Consider the following 11,102-nt stretch of genomic DNA (forward strand, 5'->3'; position numbering starts at 1 on the left):
CTCTCCCTCTGTTACTCTTCTTCTATTTTATTGATCTCTTTTCTATTCATTTATATCTTTTTAATTGGTACTTTATATATACACATGAAGCTAAAATTCACTGTGGTATATTTATACATACATACAGCATAATTTTGTCAAATTTATTCTGTATTTCCTCCTCTTTCTCGTCTCTCCTACCTCTTTCTCCTCTCTCCTACCTCTTTCTCAATCTCCTTCTACTCCATTGATTTTCATTCTGTCTTTACAATATCAAACCTCTGCTCATTTTATTTCACCTCAATTTGCTCTGACTTTTGCATATGAGAGAGAATACATGACCCTTGATTTTCTGGCTTATTTCCCTTAGTATGATATTCTCCAGTTTCAAGACATTTCTCAAAAGAATAAACACAAATGACCAAAAGGTGAATGAAAAATGTTTAACATCCCTAGCAAATAGGGAAATGCAAATCAAAACTCACTGAGGTTTCATCTCATTCCAGTTAGAATTGCTATCAAGAATACAAGTAATAATAAATGCTGGGGAGGATGTGGGGAAGAAGGTACACTCATCCATTTTGGTGGGACTGCAAATGAATGCAAGCACTCAGAAAGAATATGGAGATTCCTCATACTTCATTTTTATCACATATGACCTTTATTTTACACCTGAGGAATCAGTAAAGTAAAGGAAGGGACAAGGGGAAAAGAAGAGAAGAGATGAGAGGAGAGAACAGGAAAATACTAGGGAATGATATTGCCAATTATATTATTATATTGTATGCACATACAAATACACACGAATAAATATTGTCATTGTGTATAATTATAATGCACCAATAAAATATAGGGAAATGAGAATAAGCTCCCTGATGTGAAGTACTATCCAGATTTATGTGTATAGTAGTATTATCTACACATACTCCAACCTTCCAAAATAATATTTATTATTATTAAAAGCAATTTCCTTTCTACTTACCTTATTTTGTTATTCTTCAGTAAAAAGGAAATTGGAAGGAATTTACTTCAATATTTTGAACTTTTAGAGACATAGAAACTACAGATCACACAGACTTTTTTAAGTATTAGTTTTGGTATTCTCATTTTCAAGTTGATACAGGTTCTGAATAGAAAAATCTGTATTAGGAAAGCAATAGTAGAAAATATCAAACATGCATTGTGAGAGTGTTGTTTGTATGATATTCCTGAGACCCCTTGGGAATTGTGAGCATGCAGATCTTTCATTTACTCTTCTACCAGGTGAATTATCAGAGCAAGTTCCTTGGAACAGATCTCTCTATGGAAATGCATCTAATTTACAGTTTGTTGCCTCCTGAATTGAGGCTGGGAGTCAATCTCTCTCTGGCTAAATTTGTTAAAAATGAACTCATCCCATTTCCCAACACACTGAGAGAATACAATTAAAAATAAATAATAGTAAATAAGCAGAATATAATTAAAACAGAATTAGTTGAATAAATGATTCGGGGATTTTGTAGAAAATATCTCAGATTCTCTTATTTCACTAATTCTTAGAGCAGTTCACATAGACTTAATTATCTCTATTCATAAAAATAAAGGGGCACAAAATTAGTTTTAAAGAGAAGCAAATATGTGATCTTTTGGGGCTGGGGTTATAGCTCAGTGGTACACATACTTGCCTAGCATGTGTGAGGCACTGGGTTCCATTCTCAGCACTACATATAAATAAATAAAATAAAGGTCCATTGACAACCTAAAAAAAATAAACAACAAATTTAAAATGTGATATTTTCAATGAGAAGCAATCAAGTGATATTTCTCAAAATGCTATAAAATATTAAATTATTTTATAAGAACAGGATGAAAATATTTCTTTCTTTTGTCTGTATTTTCTGTAATTGTTTCCCCATAATACTTGTCACACATGTAGATAGCATTAAGATGTTTCCAAAATGCTGAATAAGAGCAACAAGTGGACATGTTTCCTTTTGACAACTGTCTCTATGGTATAATCTCTCTCTTTTCTCTAAAGGTGACCTCTAATATCATATGACTATGTATTTACATATATTACACATGTAATGGATATTTTTATTTCCCATCCTCTTCCTGAATCTACTCTATATCCCAATATATTTGTCTTGTGAGAAGAAAAAAATTACCAGAAATTTATTTTTATACCTGACTTTTATTCATGATTCATGAAATTAGGCAGCTTCTATTCTCCAAAACATTAGAGAGCTCCCACAGGACAGTGATAGAACAAAGAGCTTTTTAAGATATGTTCAAGGAAACTAAAGTAGATAAAAATGGTCAGTTGGTGTCAAGCAGTTGAAGTTTCTTTTCTTTCTTAAATTTTTCTTTTTATAATATTTATATTATATAATATTTATATTTTAAAGGAGTTAAAATAGAAATTCTCACTGACTTTGGTAGACTGGAATCTCCCATTTTCATAAAAAAAACCCTGTTCTTTTGGGGGATCTATCTGGTTCCTTAAACTTTCCATTTGACTACATGGCATCTGACATGAGTGATTTTATTTTGGCTTGCTCTGGACTTTGGCTGCTAAGTGCAGGTATTCAGTGCTAAAGAATAGTCTCCCAAATTTCTCGTTTAATATTTTTACTGTGTTATTTCCCTAGAGGCTATATCAAGGAGATTCCTTGATATGTGGCTTTTAGTCAGATATAGTTGATGAAAGCCACCATCTGAGGATTAAAAAGTGAAAGAATAGTTTGGTATATGTTCTCTAACTCCTTTTCAGCTGGAACACATGGCACTGACTGTTCCTCAACCAAAGGCCACAACTCTTAGAGCTGGCCATGCTACATTCAGATCTCTCTCTCTCTCTCTCTCTCTCTCTCTCTCTCTCTCTCTCTCTCTCTCTTTTTCAATACAACTTCCCTTTGCTACTTCAGGCCTTGATTTGGAACCAGGCTCAACACTGTTTCTAGTTCCAGGATGGTGCACATATTTTGCATACATAGAATACCCTTGTAGGTATTTATCAATCCCTCCCGGACCTTTGCAAATGCTATAGTTTTTGAAAGTACCCTCAATATCCCAGTTAGAATGTGTAGTCTGAACTATGTTGGTACCAATGGAGACATTAAGTCTTCATTACAAACAGACTAAAATAATTTTGTGTTTTAAACTTTCACTTATTTGGAAGTTTCTCCTTGTATGTATTTATTTTTCAATTTACAGAGAAAATTTTATGTATTTGTCATGTACACTATGATGGTTTGAACTACATGCACATTTTACCTTGGCTAAATCTAGTTCAGTAATATATGGTTTTATATATTTAATATATGGTTTTATATATATAATATATGGTTATATATATATATAATATATGGTTATATATATATACACACAGTCTTTGCAAATTCCAAGTGTAAGTACAAAAGTGACTGAGACAGGTACAGACCTCACAAATTCAGCAAAGCCTTTATTCAGCAGCAGAGTCAGGCATTGGAGCGCTCACTTTCTGGGTAGAAAATGCCCCCGATTACAGGAGAGGTCTGTGTTTACATAAGTTACACACTGAGAGATAACCAGTGAAGATATTAACAGAACATATCAGTTTGGGCATTCAAGAAACAAGCATGCATTATTTTAAGCTTTATGCATTGGATTATATGATGAAGATTTGTAAGGTAACAAGTGAGAAATATAACTCAAAGCTCATTTTTTTAAAAAAATTAATTTAACTTTAAAATAAACACATATAATTAATACATATGTAGTATCAAGTGATATTTTGGTGTATGTGTATATTTTAATGCTCAAATAAGAAAAAACATGTCTATCTCTTTAAAAATTTACCATTTCATTTTAGGAAAAACATTTAAATACTTCCTACTAGCTCTTTTGAAATATGCAATACATTACAATCTGTAGCCATCTTATCGTGCAATGTAAGACCAGAAATTATAACCCCTAACTGCAAATCGCTATTTTTTAAATAAACTATCATGTTTTTCTTCCCCTTATACTCTCTAGCTTTCTGTAATCACTATTCTACTCATTCTACTCCCAACTTATATGAGTTCCCACATACAAGGAAGATCTCATGTTACTAGTCTACTTGTATCAGGTTTATGTCATTGATCATATTGACCTCCAATTTCATCCATATTTGTGAAAATGGAAAGATTTTAACTATTTCTCTTAGCTGAATAATATTCCATTGTGTATACTTACAACAACTCTTTTTTTTTCTGAGAGTGAGAGAGGAGAGAGAGAGAGAGAATTTTTAATATTTATTTTTTAGTTCTCGGCGGACACAACATCCCTGTTGGTATGTGGTGCTGAGGATCGAACCCGGGCCACACACATGCCAGGCGAGCACGCTACCACTTGAGCCACATCGCCAGCCCTACAACAACTCTTTACTAACTCATCAGTTGATGAACACTTAAGATTTTTTCTATTTCTAGGCTACTATGAATTGGAGTGCAGAAATCTTTAGTACACCAAATCCACTTGGATATACACACAGAAATTTGATTTCTGGTTTATATGGTAATTACATGTTTTATTTTTTGAGGAAACTCCACACTATTTTGCATAATTGCTATAATAGTTTCCATTTCCTCCAGAGTTGTAGGAGGAATCCTTTTTCTCCACATGTTCTCAGATATGTTTATCTTTTGTCATTTTGATAATAGTTGTTCTAATTGGAGTGAGGTAATATCTTATTGTGATTGTGAGTGCTTCCTCATGTAGCTGTTGGCCATTTGTATGTGTTCTGTACAAAATATCTATTTAGGTCTGTTGCCCATATTTTAATTGGATTTTTTATTACTACTGAGTTGTTGAGTTTTTACATATTTTAGATATAATTTCTTATCAGATATATACTTTGCAGTTTTTTCCCATTTCTGTAGGCTGTGTCTTCACTCTTTTTTTCCTTTGTCATAAAGAAGCTTTTCTGCTTGATATAATCCTATTTTCTATTTTTGCTTTTGTTTACTGTGCTTTTTGGATCTTATCCTAAAAATATGTGTAAATTCCAATGTCCAAAAGTATTTCGTCTATACATTCTTCTTATAATTTGAGAGTCACAAGTCTTACATTTATTTCTTTAATTAATTTTAGTAGATTACTTGCTACATGTGGTGAGAGATAGGTGTTGAGTTTCATTATTCTTTCTGTGGATATCCAGTTTTTTTCAGCACCATTTATTGAAGAGCACTCTTTCTCCAAAGTATTTTTTTAGCACATTTGTCAAAGATCAGTGCTTATAGATGCATGGATTCCTTCTAGATGCTGTTATTTTCCATTGTTATGTCTCTGTTTTTATGCCTTTGATTTACTTTATCTTTTAATAGATTTGGGGTCTGGTAGAATAGTGCCTCTTGTTTCATTATGTTTCTCAGAAATGTTTGTCAATATTGTATATTTTAGGTTCTGTACAAAGCATAGAATATTTTTTCAGTCATTGGCATCAAACACCAGGCCACATGCATGAGAGAGGCAAACACTCTACCATTGATCTATATCTCCAAACCTTTAGGAATTTTTAAAAAAATTTTTTTAGTTGATAGACTTGTTTTTATATGCATTGCTAAGAATCGAACCTTACACATGCCAGGTATGAGTGATACCCCTGAGCCTCAGCCCCAGCCTTCAGGATTTTTTTTTAAGTTCTGTGAAGAATGGCATTGACATTTTGTTAGGGATAACATTAAATTTGTGGATCATTTTTAGTAGTATGGATATTTTACCAATGTTGATTCTCTTTAGGGGTTATAATTATTATGTAATAAGCTCATTGAAGTTATTAATAACCTGAGACATATATCAAAAATAAACTTTTAAAAAATTGCATGAATTTACTCAAATATTTAAATTTTTACTAACTCAGAAATGGATTCAAGGGATGTGATAGTCAGCTTTTCATTTCTGTGACAAAACTACTTGCTACAACTTAGAAGAAAGTTCGGATGAGGAAAAGTTTATCTTGTCTTGTGGCTTCCGAGGTTTTACTCCATGGTTGGTGTCTATATTGTTTGGGCCTGAGGTAAGGCAAACCATAATGGCAGAAGGGCATGGAAGAAGAAAACTGTTCATCTCTTGGCATCAGGGAAGCAGGGAGAAGGGAAAAGAAAAAGTCATAAAGAAAATGAATCTATTCTGAGCATGCATTTACTGACATATGTCCTTCATCTAGGTCCTACCTCCAGTTAGTCCATTCAGCTATCAATGAATTAATTCATTGATAAATTTAAGTACCTCATGATTCAATTATTTCCCAATAACCCATCTCTAAACAAAGCCACATTAGGAACACATGAAACTTTGAAGGACATTTTTGATCCAAATCACTACATTCTGCCTCTTGCCTCAAAAGTCTCATGCCTGCTATCTCCTAAGACACAAGGCAAATTCTTGAGCGAGAGACCCTGTAAGTGTTGAAAACAACTTATATGCTTTCAACATACAATAGCACAGAATAAACACTCTTATTCCACAAAAGAGGAATAGGAGTATACAGAGAAGGAATGGGAACACAGTAAGACTGAAATCCAGCAGAGTAATCATTAGGTCTTGTGTCTCAGGAGATAGCAGGCATGAGACTTTTGAGGCAAGAGGATCAAAAATGTCCTTCAAAGTTTCATTTTTTTATTGGTTGTTCAAAACATTACAAAGCTCATGACATATCATCTTTCATACATTTGATTCAAGTGGGTTATGAACTCCCATTTTTACCCCAAATACAAATTGCAGAATCACATCGGTTATACATCCACATTTTTACATAATGCCATATTAGTGACAGTTGTATTCTCCTACCTTTCCTATCCCTTACTATCCCCCCTCCCTCATCTATTTGTCTGTACTCCTATTTTAATATGGATTTATGAGTTTGTATGTTATTATATCATTATTTTGATGCTGAAGTAGGCACTGATTGTCTAGTGAGAACGTCTTCCAACTGGCTCATATCTCCTTCTGATATGAACAGCAACTGGCTATAAGTCTGGGATTTATTTGATTGTAAATATTTGATATATGAAGCCTTTTCAGTTTGTCTGAATCTTTGGCAGGGACGGCGGTTACATTTGAAGTTCAAGCTGACTAATTAACAATGATGAGAATTTGATTTTCCTCTGCCTACTCTCCTGAACTAATCCCAAACAAAGAAGTTTGGGAATGCCAGGGGAAAATCTTTGTTTGAATACTTTTTGATGATTATACTTACCAGGGCCTCAGAATACCATGTTTACATATTGACTTTGAGTACTGATGTGTAAGTCCTTGTTGAGAGCCAGCCATGGGCTGTGTGTGTGAGCTATGAGCATTTCAGCACATGAGAGAACCGGACTGATGTCGCTGCCTGATTGGGCTGTGAGATGTATGTGCGCCTTTTCTCTAGCTCTTCCTATGATTCCACACAGCACCTGAGATGGGTGTGACTCTCCAAGATGTCAAATTGCTGACAAAGACATCACAAGCAAGACTCCACCTCTGAAACCCGACCACTTGTGCTCTTGTAATATTACCCCTTTGCTTTATTTGGATGGAATGTTCTATGGAACAGCTTTCCCCAATAAATATCAAGGTTGGGGCACACTTCCTCTCTCTTGCCTGCCTCTCTTGCCTCCCTTTTGGGAGATGAGGCTAAGGGCCCATCACTGCACCCCCAAAATGGTATTTTCTGTGTTTGTGTCACTTTTAGTTGCCAGGCCAATTCACATGGAGTGAACCTGATTCAGTCCCATGTCATGACAAATTCTTAAGTGCCATGCTTCTTAGAATTCCTTGAAGTGCATATTTAAGAAAAGACGTTTCTATTAGTAAGCCTTGTATTCCCGGCTGGGGCCTAGGAGGCCAGTCTCTTTTGATCAAGGGCATCCTGGTACATTTCTTGTTTTTGAGGGCTTTAGTATGAAGATGTTTGGGAAGCACCATTCAGTCCCTGCCTCTAACACCCACTGATGGTATCTTCCAGTTATTATGCTGATATAGGTTCCAAGCCAAATGTACCTAGTGTTCTTTGCTTTCAGGTATAGAATAGGAAAGTCCTGGTCACCTGATGTAACTCTGGTATTTTGGAGGATCCACCTATTCCTGTAAAGTTTCACTTGAATGACACTAGATCAAACATCCATATGAAAGAGAGAGATCTGCAAAATGTTTCTATAAATATCCATGTGGTCATTATTTTATGCTTTGTAAGCCAAGAAGTAAACAGGGTAAAATAATAAACAAACTTATATTACAAGAGTGAAAATAAATTTCCACAATTACTTTACTGGCTAAACAAAATCACTAACAATTTTAAATGCTAGGAATAATGCAAAGCAAAGGGACTATCATTTACTGCTAATGAGGCTGCAGATACTACAAACACTTTGAATGACTGATTGGTGACTTCATATAAAGCTTAGAATAGACTCTTATATGATCCAAAAATAATCTTTCAAACAATTTACCCCAGCCAACTGAAACTTACATCCACACAAAAATCTATACTCGAATGTTCCTAGTAGCTTCATTCACAATCACTCAAAACTAGAAACAGCACATGTCCTTCAATAGGAGAAAGATAAAACTAGGTTATATCCACACAGGGAATACATGAGTAATAACATGGGGACCTAAATGAATTTTACTAAATGAATGGAGCCTGACTTAAAAGCTGTGAGTCCGTTGGTGAAATAGCTGGAAAACGCAAAACTGTAGGAAAGAAAAACACACCTGCAGTTGCCAGGCATTGATTGAAGGAAATTGGTTAATGACAAAAAAGATGCATAGGGGAAACTTAGCTATGCCTTTGTTAAAATCCACAAAAAACACCCATCAAACGCCCACAAAACAATGAATTTTATTGTAAGGAAACAAACAGAAATATAAATGAGAATGTGTAAATTCTAGTGTTGAAGGCATAGGGTGACAAGTTAATCTAATTCTTTATTTACAAAAAGCATGACATAACTATACTGAAAGAAGTGGTACATAAATAAGTACTTACCTAAGTAATTTTACAAAATGGTGTTTTGACTGAAAAATTTATGTCTATAGGAGGAAAAAAAACTACTGGGCATAAACACTGTACTTTTTACAGTATATGTGTTTTTTATTATGCTACAACTAATTCTGAAATTATTTTTCCCATTTATTAGTACTATACCAAAAAGTTGAAGATGCATAGTACAATCAAAGTTTTTCACTACTGGTGAGAACAGTTACAAATAAGTAAGAAAGGAAGACTAGAGTGAGACATGAATTACTGTGTTAGAGTCAGAGATACTAGTATGACCTCAGGTTCACACATATACACACAGAAACACGGAGATGGATACAAATAGAAATTAGAGATACCTGAGTATTCATAGGTTGGTATGTTGAAATAGACTGTGGCAAATATCAACCAGTCTAAATTGAAAAAAAAAAGCCACTGAACTATTGCTTTTTAATACCAGTGAAAATAACCAAAGATCCTCGAAAAAAGTCTGAGGGAATGACTATACAAAGTTAGCTTCTAGTAGTAATACCACATGTTACAGAAATGAAGGAGATAAAAGAGAGAGAGATAACAAAAAGATGAAAAAATTTCCAAGGGATCAAGTAGCCAATCTGAAAAACTTCAAAGGACAAAACTGGAACAATTTGAGTAATGAAAAAAATAACACACATTGAAATATATCCTAAATTACAAGATAAATGTCCCTTAGTTTATATATATATATATATATATATATATATATATATATATATATATATATGATTGGATCAATAAAAAATGAATGGAAAGAGTGCAATCTTCATTACAGATAAATAAATACACCCATCTGGGAGGTGGAACATAATCTTTCTTCTGCCTTAAGTGCAGGCCAGGCAAAGTGACTGTCTTTGAAGGGCTAGAATATGGAAAGATAAAACTGTAAACTTAAGTTTGTATAATTGAAACTCTATCTTCACTAAATGGTTAATGTTCAATATCATTAGTAATGCCATGTAGGAATGGAAAAATGCATTTCTCCCCCCAAACTCATAACCCCAGTCTAAACAAGACAAAATGACACACAAACTACAACTGAAGTACATTTTAGAAAACATCACCAGCACTCATCAAAAAGCTCAAGGGATTCCAAGAAGACTGTAAGGCATGACAACTTAATACAATATGGCATCCTGGATTTGATCCTGGGGAAAAAAATACCCAACATTAAGTTAAAACATAGAGAAATCCAAATAAGTCATGAATTCAAGTCAAATTTTATCTAACTACATCTACCAATACTTTGGAAAGTGTATAGTGTAATAAATGTTCTATAACACTGCCCCTGGCAACCATAAACATTATATACAGAAACACTTCATAGAGGATGTGGGAGAATATAATGCTGTCTCGGAGTTTTTATTCTGTCATTTGCAAAACATGTTAGCAATGGGGAATGAAACAGAAAAAATGACCACCATCAGGCAGAACCAAATAGAAAATAGAAAGGGAAATATGGTTTGGGTTAATGGGTACTTTAGTTTCTTGATTAGATTAACACACTCCATGCCATATTAAGATCAATACTTGCAATGAACTGTACTGGATTTTATTTATGAGATCATGAGACCACTAAAAGATAAAGTCTTCTATTCTGCCTTTCAGGTTAACAGTAGCAAAGTCTAATGTAACCACTTTAAAAAATCCTATAAAATGATAGCCAGGAGGATGGTGGATAAGGGATGATAATATTGTGAGTTTAATATTTCACTTAATGTAAAACCAGGTGGATAGGATAAGGACATGAAGAAAAGCTTATCTTTTCACTATTGAATGGAATGCAAACCTTTATAGCCATTATGAGAAATACTGTGGACTTTACTCAAAAAATTAAAAATAAATTTACCATGAAATTTAGCAATCCTACTCCTGCATATATATCCAACTTCCATCATAAAATAACTAGGTTCAAGTGATACTTGCACATCCATGTTCATTATAGCCTTATTCCTTATAGCCAAGACATTGGGAAAAATCCCTTGTCTACCAACAAATGAACGAAGAAAGAAAGAAATTGCAATTATATATATATATATATATATATATATATATATATATATATATATTATACACATGTATTTATGAAATATATTTGTATTTATTTCTATATGAAATATAT

Source organism: Urocitellus parryii, chromosome 8 (genome assembly GCF_045843805.1).
Source record: "Urocitellus parryii isolate mUroPar1 chromosome 8, mUroPar1.hap1, whole genome shotgun sequence".
NCBI classification, from domain to species: Eukaryota; Metazoa; Chordata; class Mammalia; order Rodentia; family Sciuridae; genus Urocitellus; species Urocitellus parryii.